This window comes from Rutilus rutilus, assembly GCF_951802725.1.
Source record: "Rutilus rutilus genome assembly, chromosome: 4".
Lineage (NCBI taxonomy): Eukaryota > Metazoa > Chordata > Actinopteri > Cypriniformes > Leuciscidae > Rutilus > Rutilus rutilus.
Genome location: NC_140212.1, coordinates 31636971 through 31651318, shown reverse-complemented (window position 1 = coordinate 31651318; position 14348 = coordinate 31636971). Strand labels below are relative to the sequence as shown.

The 14348-nt window shown below is 39.7% G+C and overlaps 1 protein-coding gene across 7 annotated transcripts in view; it reads right to left on the bottom strand.

Moving 5' to 3' along the window:
* Positions 1-12122, bottom strand: part of LOC311289702 (stonustoxin subunit alpha-like) — a 37608-nt gene extending 25486 nt beyond the window's left edge. For 6 of the 7 annotated variants that reach the window (XR_014627202.1, XR_014627203.1, XR_014627204.1 and 3 more), the window contains exon 1: positions 12040-12122. The gene's annotated coding sequence lies outside the window, so the exon portion shown is untranslated. Of the gene's footprint in view, positions 1-9710; positions 9792-12039 lie in introns of those variants that run through there. The other variant, XM_084407927.1, reaches the window with a different exon arrangement.
* Between the last annotated feature and the right edge of the window lie 2226 nt (positions 12123-14348).

Here is a 14348-nt window from a genome sequence, read left to right as displayed (position 1 = left end):
CCTGACAACTGTGTGTTCCTGATGGATAATGCAGTGGGATTTATCCAGGAGAAACGAAGCGATGGAACGCTATGGATGGATGTGTTTAGGGAAACTGACTGTGACAGTGTCTTTGAAAAGCCATGCAACTCAAAGCTCTTCAACATTATGTTTGTCAGCAGTGACTTGACAATGGCAAAGCGAATACTGACAAACAGAGAAAGCGTCTACAAAAAGGCTGTGTGTCTTCCTTACAATCAGGGTTACGCTATATTCCCTCTGCTGCACAAACAAGAATGACTAGACTTTGGTAGCCTAATTATTCTTTTTTTTTTTTATATAATATTTTCACTGTTACTTCAGTAAGGTTTGGAAAAGCACCTAACACACTAATTAGCGATAACATTAAATCCACCTGATGGTTTTAATCTTGTGGTTAACGGTGATCAGCATGATCTGACTTGGGTGTAATTCAACAATCAACATTCTTTTGTATATACAATTACTAGCATGTATGATGCAAAATTATATTAAAATTATTATGCTTTTCCACTGTTGGAATAAATGGACAGAATTTAGTGTCCTGAAAGTTAAACTCTGTCCTTCTAGGTAATGGACAATCGGGGCGAAGCAAAAAGAACTAGAGAGAGGAAAGTCTTCCATGACTACATTATTGATATTATATGACTACATTCCATGGTACATTATTATTTGGTGCTTCAAAACGGCTTTAGACTATCATTTGTTAATGCAGTCTTGCACTGTCTTTCATATGTGAACCTGAAACTGACACAAATTTATTTCTGTTTTATTCAATTTAGACTTGGACCTTGAAAACGACAGTGACGTGACTGACATTGAGTTAACCCAGCTTAGTCAAAGTCTCCTGGCAGTCAAAAAACATGAGTTGCCAACTTTTATTATGTTATTGTGCATCTTTAGCCTAATCATAAATATTCTCTTTGTAGAATTTTAATTATAGCCCTTCAAAATGAGGAAGAAGTTTTTTGCTATGGAATTACAATGATTTGATTGCCTAATCATTGCACATGTAAATTGTTAAATACTGTTCTGTATTAAAAGCTCGGCATAAGTGTTGGATTAACTTACTTTGCTTTTGTTTTGTACAAAGGAAAAGTAGAACCTAATCGAAATAAAAATAAACAAGCTGATAAATGGACTGTGTCCAACCCAGATCCTCCTCCAAAATATAACCATCCAAAACCCAAGCCAGGTAAATGCCTCAGTTTGAAAATACACTTAAACAAATTGGAGTTGTTATTTGGGGGGGTTAATATCATTAATTACAATTTTATTTGATTTACAGTTGAAGGTCAACACAAAACAAATGAAGATGTTGCACATTCTTCAAGCAATAATAAAAGAAGGTATGGTAAACTGTAGATATGAATTGTGTAGATATGGCTTAAACAGTCTACACATTTGTTAATGTCCTAATTTGTCATATGTCCTTGTTTGTGCTAAAGATCAAGTTTTATGTCCAACACACTTGGATGAGACGTGCCGACCCCTGACTTTGTCTACCCTACGTTAAGTTGTAAGTTTTTGACCTTTTTTGCTTAATACTACGACAAAGAATCATGCTTTCAAAAAGGACTTTTATATATTTTGATATCAAACTCCAAAATGTATATAAATTGTTTTGGTGTATTTTGTTTACACAGGTGATAGCGGACTTCATGACAGTAAACATCAGTATCAAGATAGTGTGATTGATCCATACCAGAGCATGTGAGCGGAGTGGAGCGGTGAGAATCTCCGCTCATCGCTCACTGAACTGTTCACCCCTCCGCTCCCCCGCTCAAAGCTACATCAGGCCGCTCCGCTCATTTTCGCTCAGCGCTCAACGCAGTTTGCTTCGCGCTCCACTCAAATCACCCCCCGCTCGCTCCAAAAAAGGAAAAAAAATCTACATGTATATCACTTGTAGCGGTCCCCAACCTTTTTTGCGCCACGGACCGGTTTAAAATCAGACAATATCAGACACGGACCGGCCTTCAAGGTGTGTGGCGGATAAATACAACAAAAATTATTAAAATGATACGACTGGCATAAAAACTGGGGTATTTTTTTAAATAGCCTATAATAATAAACGTGAATCCAATGTGTAGGCCTACTCGCAACTTTATTAACAGCGGCGTCCTCTAACATCGCGCAGGCAAATGAGAAAGTCTGAAAACAAACAAAATGCCCCCAAAAGAAAAAAAATCTCTATGTTTTCAGTGCTGATGCGTTCACGTAACATGTAAGGGCACCTAAAAGCTGTCACAACGAACCGGCAAAATGATTATGAATATGTAAAATATAGCAGAAGACATTTTTTTTTTTTTTATGTCTGTCGGCTGGAAAGATGCTGACTCGTGATCTTCGCAGTAGTGAACGCGCCTGAGAGAAATGCACATTTCATACGGGAGAGCAGTCTGTTTTCTTTCGTTTTGAATTGTTCTGTTTAAAAGTAGACATTTCAAGCTTTATATATATGTCTCAGGTGTGTGAGGCAAGTAGGCTATACGCTGAGTTTCGGTTCATTCATGAGACAAACTCCAGGTTCACGCCGGCGCCTTCGTATCGTGGTTATCTATTTTCTAATATATTTATTTCTTATTAAATCCAGACAATGGTTGATGAAACCTTGATTAAAATTAAGATACAATTAATACAAAACGAAATTAATTTTAAAGACAGGCTTTGTGCTTTCTGTTTGAGGTCTGAGTGAAAGTTTTAAAGCAGTCTTAGTGCCGCTTTCAGAGCGCTCACGTCCGTAACGGAGAACTGTCCTGTCCATAAATTTTTTTTTTAATTTCTAAATAAATGTGACTTATAGTCCAGTGCGAGGCTAGGCCTATGTTTTTTCTTCTTCATGGCGCATTTTTTGACTGATGCGCCTTATAGGCTACTCCGGAGCGACTTATATTGATAGGCTACACCTGTATGAATTCTCATTTTACTTTTTGAACTCCATTATTGAGCCGAGTTTTGCCTGAAAATAGTCTACTGTTGATGACTGTGCAAGACAATTGGATTCAGGGTCAGGCTTGACTGAGCATGCTTCAGACTCGTGGTGTGAGCGGAGCGGAGCGAAATTGGAGCGGGAAATGCGACGCTCCGTCCTTTTGAAATTGCCGCTCTGCGCTCTGTCCAAGATCCGCCCGCTCGCGCTCCCCGCTTGCTCCCGCTCCACTCCGCTCACATGCTCTGATCCATACCCTTAAGCAACGACACTGTGAGACGTAGGTGCTACTGATGCTTTTTTTTTTTTTTTGGTGCATCCAGGAGTGCATTCCCACACTTTACAAACACATTGCTTGCCTCCAAAGTGCATACACTTTTGCCTTTATTATTATGTTATTCTCATTTAGAGGTAGAAATGTATTCCATGAGTCAGGTGTTTTGCCTGAATGTCAACATAATATCCCAAAACTTTGATTTAAAAAGTGATTTATTTTAATATTTTACACTACTATAAAATTTACTATTTAAATGTTTTTTTTGCATGTTTTTATGTTTATTGTACTTAATGAAATTACATGCAAGGTGCAATTTGTCTCGCATGGTCACATAACAAACAGCCATCTTCCAGAGAGAGAATTAATGAATCGTTCTCTTGGCCATCTGGGAGAACCGAAAGAGGCATAGTATTGTTTTCTTGTTTAATGTCATTCACATAAAGAGGATTTGTTTGTAATCGTACAGTTATAGTGTTCATTCATGAATGTGTCCTTTCTTACCTTAAATAACTTTTATGTTTTATTTTTCACACTTTTGTTTTTAATGTCTATTCAGTATTGTCTCCTGTCCCAAATTCTTCACTGGCACCCCAGTCCCAGAGGGCACCCCAGTCCCAGAGGACGCCCCAGTACCAGAGGGCGCCCCAGTACCAGAGGGCACCCCAGTCCCAGAGGACGCCCCCAGTACCAGAGGGCACCCCAGTCCCAGAGGACGCCCCCAGTACCAGAGGGCACCCCAGTCCCAGAGGACGCCCCGGTCCCAGAGGACGCCCCAGTCCCAGAGGGCGCCCCAGTACCAGAGAACGCCCCAATACCAGAGGACGCCCCAGTACCAGAGTACGCCCCAATACCAGAGGACGCCCCAGTCCCAGAGTGAACCCCAGTCCCAGAGGGCTCCCCACTGTATGTGAGAACTTTACAGTCGCATCTTATTTTAAAACGAAGTCTACCTTAGTGACAACACAACCTAATATACACTACCAGTCAAAAGTTTGGAAAATGTACTAATTTGATTGTTTTTGAAAGAAGTCTCTTCTGATCACCAAGGCTGCATTTTTTATTAAAAATACAAAAAAAGCTGTAATATTGTGAAATATTATTTTACATTTTAATAACTGTTTTCTATTTTAATATATTTTAAAATGTAATTTATTCCAGTGATCAAAGCTGAATTTATCATCATTACTCCAGTCTTCAATTTCACATGATGTTTGTGATGTACACGTGATTAAAACGTTTTATTGACGTTCAGGTCTGACTGGACCAATTTTGGACCTTTTTAGAACCTTTGTCAAGATGTGTAAACCTCAAGACTTGATTGCCTTTCACGATGTTACACAATAGGTGTGTGATTATTTTATATGCAGGCTTATATATACACTTAAATTATGCAGCAACACATTTAAACACACAGATGACGACGCATTTAGACGGCCACGGACACGCAGAAGAGACGTGGAATTCACGGTCAGATGACGTCGAAGACGTCCGTTCAACTCTCATTTTGGAACTATTGCTGCGTTCCAGGCAGGTTTTTGAGCACGTAAATCACGACTTCAAACCACGACTCACGACTTTGTAGCGTTCCAGGCCAGTCACGCCAAACTACCTGAGCGCAAGGAATTGTGGTAGCTAGATGTAAACAAACCAGCATGGCGGACCTTACGGGGCTTATGCGCATTTGTAAATGGGAAAACGGCGCTTAAGGCAAGATAAGCTGTTATACCTTTTATTTTACTTTATTTGTATATTTGGAAATGTATTTGGTATTAATTTATCCTTGCACTCAATGGACTGAAAACTAGTTAATGCTAGAATAGCTGCTGATAATGCATAACATTTGCGGATAAATAACGTTAGAGCAATACCTGATTTTAATAAACGATTTGGCCCTTCTCTAACGTTAGAGAAACCTTACATCTGAAGGCACCTGACCACCAGTTTATGAGCATGACCCAGCAATGTGAATGTGAGAACTAGAAGTTTTTTCTGCTTCAACTGTTCTCTCTGTCAGTCTCTCTCTCTCACACACACACACACACACACACACACACACACACACAAACATACACAATCACTCACCAATATCCTACACACAGTTCAGTGAAGACCAATAATTCAATATTCTACAGTGAAATCAATGGCCTAGCTCCTAAAGGATAATCCCATTATTAAGATTTTGTTATTCATTCATTAAGCCTGTTTTAACTTAATTTTCAGAAATGCTATTGCTAAATTTTTCCTGACACAGACAACGATTTTGAAGACTGGCATAGAATGGGAGCTTCAGTTCCATATGGATGAGCAGACATTTTACCGCCATCTCCGGGTCACCCATTCGCAGTTTGTCTACCTCATTGAGGTCCTGAGACAGCATGGTCTGAAAGGGGACCAGCATGATGGAGGTGTTAAGATTCCTCTTTCTCTGGTACATGGCAAACCAGAATAGCTTTCGAGAAATCTCAGACAAGTTCAATTTGTCCCAATCATCTGCACACAGGTAGAGAGTTTAGGTGTTACATTGCTGCTAGAAAACCGATTAACAGACTGATGCTAGAATTGACCCTTCGCTAAGCCACGCCCGAAAACCGCCACAGGCCAATCGTGGCTTAGCAACCGTAACTAGGCGCGGGAGGTCTGGCAAGCTTTCGAGCGAGGGAAACATGCTGAAGCGTTGTGCGTATGGATTGTGCAAATCTGATACCCGGTATCCTAAAAGATTGGACGGGGTGATGGATTTTGTTCCCTTCCCGAAACCTAAAACCCAAGGGGAGAAATGCCGGGCGTTATCTTCATTTATATAGCGCTTTTAACAATGTAGATTTTTCCAAAGCAGCTTTACATTGATAATAGGAAATTAAAAGTAAAGTGTTTTGGCTTTATAGCAGCTCTAGAATAAAGTTATTGTCCAGCTCGTGGATCAAGCAGTGTGATTAAAGGCAAGACGGAGGCTCACTGACATAACTTAACGTTACTTAAAAATATATTTCAGCATTTTGTTAATCGACGGCCAAACTAGTACCCCAATCCGATCGCGACTCTCCCGGTGTTAGTTCTAGTAAAAGTAAACCAGGGGGCTTGCCGGTAGTGATGGCCAGTTCGTGAACGAATCGTTCTTTTGAACCGGTTCTTTTTAGTGAACTGGTCGAACCAGTACACTAAATCGGACTGAATCGTTCGAAACAGTTCGCGTCTTGCGTCAGCGCTGATCCACAAGTTAAGTTACTCACTTTCGGACATGCCTGAGTCCTGACAGTCCCTTCGACTCAAAATAAACCAATATCCCGGAGTAGGCATATATGTTACTCCAGTAAATCCAACAGTTCACTGAACTGAGATGTTGTGCTGAGAGAAGTGATGAGCACGAGCAGATACTGAGCATGCGCGCACTACTGAACGTACAGGTACAGCGGTTCTCGGATCACCAGTACAGAACTGTGAACTGTTTCTTTCGGACGCGTTCGATACGGAGAACCGATGAGCTGATGAGCTGAGCATGCGTGCAATTTTTTCAGAGGGACGAAATGCATGTTTCTTAAGTAGCCTATTTTATTGAACATCAAGAAGTGTAACAAAATAAAACATGTTAGAAACATGTTTATCACATAGGCTACTGCCTTTTCACTGTATTATTTTAAAGATTGGAAACAATGAATGGATTATAAAACTAAACATTTATTATTATACTAAAACATTATTTTCAGGAACAGATAATTTAATTTCTAAGTAAGGTGATATACGTTTTTGACGTAGCCTAAACTCTTGCCAAGGTTTTAAAGGGTGCAAATGTTTATAATGTGTTAATCAAAACATAACGTATTAAACATACTGGAGACATGCATCGAGTTTTTAGTTTTGTCGACTGATTTAGCCTAGTAAGGTTTCAGTAGTTTTCAGCTCACACACAGGCATGCTACGGTTCTCGAGTCAAGAACTGGTTGTTGCAGCAGTTCTCGGATCACCAGCACAGAACCGAGAACTGTTTCTTTCGGACACGTTCGATACGGAGAACCGATGAGCTGGAGAGACTGCGCATGCGTGATCGCACCGTCTCTGAACCGAACTTTCTTTTGGCCAACTGATGCTGTCTTTATATACTGTCTATGTGCTGTGCTGTTACATGAGCACGGGTGAACCAATGACTTGAATGAGGGGCCGAATTCGGCGAAATGTAAGTTTATTTCATTGCAAATAAAATAAAAATGATGAAGACCAGTTTATTCACTTCATGTAAAACATCCGCGTTTGCGCATTGCCTTAGGCCTACTACAGGGTTCATTTTCAAAACGTAAATGTAAGAAACCTATCCAAGATGATTATGACGATGAGTACTGAAGTTATGATTACAAATGCCTTTATTTGAATGTATATTTATACGCCGGGATGATAGAATTGACGTCATTACGTGATGACGTAAAAGAACTGGTGAATGAACTGGTTCATTGAAACGAACTGTCCGAAAGAACCGGTTCGCGGAAAAGAACCGGACTTCCCATCACTACTTGCCGGAGATCTCCAAGGAAAAGGTTGGTATGCAAACTTAATCAGTTCATAAACAGTAGTCACTTATGTGACCCACGACGTGTGAGCTGTAGCCTGGCGCACTAAAAATATAAGCGGGAGAATGTTATCATTGCAAAGTGGTCAGGCTAATGTCTTGTGTTTATTCCACAATACTTATGGATAAGCTGTTTGATTTATAAATATTAGATTTTCAAATTTCACTCACCCTGCTGTGCATGCACATAGCTGTTCCTCAATTTGTGTGTTTCCCATTTGAATGGTCAGCCTATGAGGCGGCTGCTGCTTGCGCTGGGACCTAACGTTATAGGCTTTAGCTTCAATTTTGATGAAATTATTCTCTAATCGTTTGCATATTATGTCGTGGATATATCCCTCGAATGCATACTGCAGTCCCTTTTGTCTTGCTCTCTCAGATTTTCACCTGTTCGCCAAAAATGACTAATTATCTCCTTGGGAATGTCTGAAACCGGTGCATACATACTGTAATAGACGTGCCAGGCGCAAAAGCTTGACAGGCGTAGCAACAGTAACTAAGGAGGGCGGGGCTTAGCGAAGGGTCAATTGAAGAATAAACAGTTTGAAATATCCTGATTGATAATGAATTGTGTTATGCTCATAAAAACCTGTTCTAATCTGTTGTATCCTATTTTACAGATGTGTGGTTGAAGTGCTGAGAACCTTTTGCACTATGGTTCCAACTTTTGTCAGCTGGTTCACCGAGTGTGAAAAGATGTTAACCTCTGCTGCCTTCAGGGCGATGTGTGGCATTGACTGCATCATAGGTACATTATGATAGCTTTTACTCATCCCCAGGGCCAGGGGATAGGGACATTTTAAGTTTTCACAACTGCAAGGTATACACCGCAGACATGGCATTGTACAGGGTAACAAAACTACAAACATGTCATTACAGTGCACACTGTTACAGATATGCTCAGACACACTATAGGGCACACATAGCAGCACTCGAAGAGGGAGGTGCAAATGTGCATCAAAATCATAACTTCTACCGCGTTCATCAACTCGCACTGTCCCTTCCAAATTAATAAAGATGTTTAAGATTTAAAAACTGAGAGCATTAATATACAGAGCATACTCAGAGCATTAATATACACTGTATTATAGGATCAGTCAATAAAAAATGACCACTAGTCAAATTGCATATCTGTCATAAACTGTGCATTGTTATTGTGTATTGCAGGTGCCATAGATGGATGCCACATAAAAATACAGCGGCCACCTGTCAGAGGAGGGGACTACCTGAATAGAAAAGGCTACTATTCTGTAGTCCTCCAGGGTATTGTGGATGGAAAAGGGAGGTTTCGGGACATCTTTGTAGGAGCACCGGGTAATTGTATATTGAATCCTGTAACTGTAATGCACCAATATACCACAAGCACATTCCTTCGAGGCATAGCATAAACAGCAATAAACCAACAATACGGTTCATACATTATTATTTCACGTTTTTTTTTTCTCTCAACGCACATATAAACTATATTTCCCTAAAATTTTAGTCCGTGTGTTTTCCTGCCTCCTGTGATACCTAAATCTTCTGAGGGCCAGTGATTAGGTCGGGTTTCCAGGGAACATTTTTACCTGTTACTTACCACAAACTGATTAAAGCATCACACAAGTGTTACATGTGCATAATGGCAATTTCCTCGGCACAGTTGAACTTTTGTCACATTATGATGCACTCCTTAAACACCACTTGGATAAAATTAGGAATAAGAAGACAGGAATGAGGGTGACACATCATCCAAGTTCTGAGATTCAAAATGATTAATTGGTGTGTGTGGGAAGAGAGTTTTAAAGACATTCCTGAAGGAAAGGGAAGAAGCAACTCCAGACATTTCCCACACAGAGCAGAATGTGATCAATGAATCACACGCTATTGGTCTTTAAAAAATACCTGGTCAAGTCATAAAATAATCAAGGTAAATGTCTTGCACTTACGGGTTGAATGTCAATGAAAGCTTTGACTGACTGGTGGAAGTAAAACAGGTAACAGCTTAAGTGCAAGATTTCCATTTGCATCTGTGGGAAAATAATTTGACATTTATCAACACTACTAAAAACAGTAGCTGAGTTGTCATTTAGTAATAGGTAGTATAATAATATAGTAATAATCTAGGGCCAGATTTATAAACAGGTCAAATTAGCGTAAGACCACGATATCCCATAAAAGCGCAGACTGAAGTGTAAAAGTTCTGCTGTCGATCTAATGATAATATGCAAATGAAGGAACACAGACACATTTCCATAATGACCAACACAACCTACCAAGAGCAGCGGAAATGAAAAATAGCAATGCTTGGAAAGCGATATTTTCAGATAAAGGGCCCTATCTTGCACCCATCTTTGCACACCGACGCATGTATCATTCCTATTTTGCACCCGACGCACACCGAATTTTCCCCTCCACAGACCCACGTTGGCAAATTAGGGAATGAACTTGCGCTCCCGGGGTCGGTTCAGCGAAAAGAGGCAGCGTGTTCTGGCTCAAACGTTCCCTGGTGCTATTTTGCAGTTCCAGAAAACAATTCTGCCACAGACCAGGAAAAACCTAGTCTAAAGTCAGTGGCGCGTTCAGACGCTATTTTAAGGGTGCATGCTTGGCCATAATGTAGCGTGTGCACAACGCGCATACACTTTGCTTCTCTCATCTACACACAGACGCAGCAGTTGACATTTTTGCAAACCATACATAATTACAAGGAAACATATTCCACACAATTGAAATCATTGTGGTGTCCATGAGAATGTGAAAAAATAGGCATAAATCTAGCTTACACATTTACCAAAACTATTACACACCTGTTTAACCTAAGTTAATTTGGGTGGGTTTCTCCCATCCCCGTACAATGTCACTTCTCTGTCTTTTACGGCCCTGATGAGAACGTCGGCCTCCTCGGCTGTGAACCGGCTGTGATTTCTGATTGGTTTATTTCACATTACGCCCAAACCACACCTATGAGTAATGTAGCTACTTCAGACCAACCCATTTTAGATTTGCGTCGGGCACAAGAGTCATTTATCCCGCCGGTATAATAGCAACAGCGCCCAAGACCTGCCCACAAAGTTACTTGCGTTTTGTGTTTGATACTTGCGTTTCAGAACGTTAGAATAGGGCCTAAAGTTCTTCCTCTGGCGTTCCACATAAAGGAAGACGAGTGGAATAAAGAACGGGCTCAAAAGATTCGGTCATGAAGTTGTCTCGGAGATCTCGATTTATATATATATATTTATAGCCTCGTCAGAAATTAGCTTAGCACAGCCCCGCCTTAGCATTTCCTTTTTTTTTTTTTTTTACTCTGTTACTTTAATTTAAAAAATAATAATAATAATCATTAAAGACCTAAAGAAAAAGTGTAGCCTCTGAATAAACAATTATTTTAATGGGGAGGGCTCAGTTAGGCTGACCTGCGCGTTTACACACGACGGGTATCAGAATCGGCGCAAAGCAACATCATCTTTCCAAACACTCAATGCCAGTGCGGCACAAACTCTGTATGATGCGTGGGCTGAATATAACATTAGGAAGGAGGAGGATCCAAAATCAAGAATGCTTTGAGTGAAGGGCATGTAAAAGCAGTTCAGGAAAATAGGGACACCCAAGCAATAGCAACACCCTAGCAACCACCCAAAATACCATTGCAACCGCCTAGTCATACCATAGCAACCACCCAGAATACCCTAGCAACCACCTAGCAACCACCCAGAACACCTTAGCAACCCACTAGAAACACCCTAGCAACCGAGGTTGCTCTATCTATCTATCTATCAAACTTTAAACTACTTCAAACTATACTTTAAACTTTAAACTACTTTAAACTTCTAACTACTTTAAACTATTTTAAACTTTAAAACTACTTTTAAACTTCAAACTTATTTAAACTTTAAACTAATTTAAACTCCAAACTACTTTAAACTTCTTCAAACTTTCCGGTCCAAACTTTCTCAAGCAAACTTAAAGTTTGTCTCCACAAACTTTTCAATCTAGTTTATTAGTATTATTATTATTGAGCATTTTCAAATAGGTGAAATAAAAACATTAAATAATTTATCAGATTATTTACTCGGGCTTCTTCCTTTAAATATCACAATCCAGACACTTTAATTGGAGAGTATAGATTTTCTGTAGCAGTGTTGAACATTTACATGTTTACTTTCCACCTCTGTATATTTCAGATTGTAAAGCGTCTGTAAATTAATCTAAACTAAAAGCAGAATCCCTAGAGCTCGATATCATTATAATCCTGAAGATTAATTCCTGAAGACTTACCGTGATGTGATATTTGTGCCAGTGTAAAATATGTTTTGGCTCTCTGTCACCCTGTTTGAGTTTGCATTCTGTGCGCTGTCTACCCTTCCTGTCTGTGGTTTTCCTGCCTGCAACTTTGAGGCAAGCAGAAAACAGGCTAACGCGTGTACTGACACATGTATCCTCTGTCCAACTGTATTAAACTGAGAATCAACTGAGCAGCAATCTGGTCTCTGTGTCTGTTAATTGGTTCTCCAAGTGCACTGTCAGGCTTCACGAGATTTGGAGGGCATTGCAGAAGACTGTAGATAATTGAAGAAAAAAAGTTATCTAACAGGCTGTCACACTGGTGTAGGAAACTCAGAACCGGAGACCAGGAAACTTGGTTGTTTCTTCATTAGGATTCTTTATTGAGAACACAAGCTGTCCATAGCTGCAGTCATTGAGTCTGACTAAGGGAACTTTACATGGTATCTTATAGATATTCAGTGGGCTGTCCTTAAATCATCCAAAGACAGTACACACCTTAAAAGTCCTTAAACAGGCAGTTACCCCTGACTATTACAATATTTAGACAGCTGACTTGTATAGAAGAGGAGAGAACTTGATTAGAAGAGAAAAAACACAAATGGTTAGTTGTTAATACAGTGTCTTATAAGGGGGCCCACAATTCCCCCTTTGAGAGTTCAAATAACTCTCACAAAATACAAAATAATAATAATACAAAATAGAATAAGGTAAACTAATAATCTATGGGTAATAATCTTTTTTTGTTACTGAAGCCGCAATTACTTCTTTTCGAGAGAGGTCAGTCACTCATTGAATGAAACACTTTATAACACCGAAAAATATGTAGCAAAATAGTAAAAGTGATTGTAACAATACTACTATTTCTCTAACCCATAACCCTGACTTGCCCAAGAGGTTTTCAAACCATGAGGAATTTTCCACAGTCATATTATGCAACTTCATTGATAACTCACTAATATCCTTTTGCATTTTATCTAAGTCATCAGTGGGGTCAACCAGGCCTGTACAACATTCAGGACCAATAACAGTGGATGCTCCCCCTTTTGTAACAAGAACATAATCTAGTCCCACTCTGTTCTGCAGTATCATGATTTTGTGTGAGGCTAATGCATAAGAGATGTTGCCAATTGCAAAAGCAGTATCATTAGCTAGCTTCTGCACTGCATTAGATAAACTTCTCACTTGATCTAGGGCCTGCATAACACCATAACTCGGAATTAATGCTCCAAGTGTTCTTGACCACCAAGTTTGGTGTGCTACCCATGGAATCCCTGCTCCTACAGAAGGTGGATGTGGCATACAAACATCTCTCCCAGAAATCAAGGCATTTCTAGACATATTCATTAATGCCACGAAGATGTTGCTTTTTGGAGTCCAACGCTTCCGCGATACTTATAATAGTCACTGGTGTGATTAACTTGCACATGGTAAAGGATCCCAGGTGCAGATTTCATCCGTGAAGAAGGAACGTCTGTGCAGTCTTTCGTCAGGTGTATTCTTGTGATGATCTTTCAAGGATGTCTGTGAAAAAACTTCATATCCAGATGATGGAGGGGAGGTTGTAGTGAAAGGAATGGGACCTTCAAGCATTCAGGTCTGCAAAACAAAAGAGAGACAAAAACAAAACAGCAGGGCAGATCATATAGTATTTATAGTTTCTATAATATTATTGTGATCGTATAGTATTTATAGTTTCTTTCCCTAATCTTGAAGATTATGACACCTATGGACCAAATTAGGTGGGGATACTCTACTAAAAGGGGAAAACCTATGAGGAAGTCTTGGGTTAACCCTTGTGCACTGTTCGATTTCTGTGTACACCCTTTATGGAGCGGGTCAAATTGACCCTAATACGCTGATTTCACGCAGCCGCCATTTGGAAATCGAAAGTGAGGCTCCGGTGGGAAGAACCCCGGAAGTAAAGATAAACAACAATGTCTTGGACTACCAACCTGAATCCTGCTTCTTTTTTTTATATCTGAATTATATAGAAAAAATTTATTTTATTTATAAATGAATTTCACTGTATATATTCTAAAGTATGAAAGAAATGTATGTACAGTTTTAGAATTGACACAACATCATTAAACACAACAATACGCCATCGCATTCACGACTCTCCTGTGATTAAAGGCGACACTTCCGGTTTTCTTCCCACCGGAGCCTCGCTTTCGATTTCAAAATAACGGCTGCGTGAAATCAGAGTATTGGATTCAATACAATTCCTCAAAAATCACACTATGAAAAACAACAAAGATTCAGGTACAAACTGTAAACTTTTAATATCAACATTTGTCAAA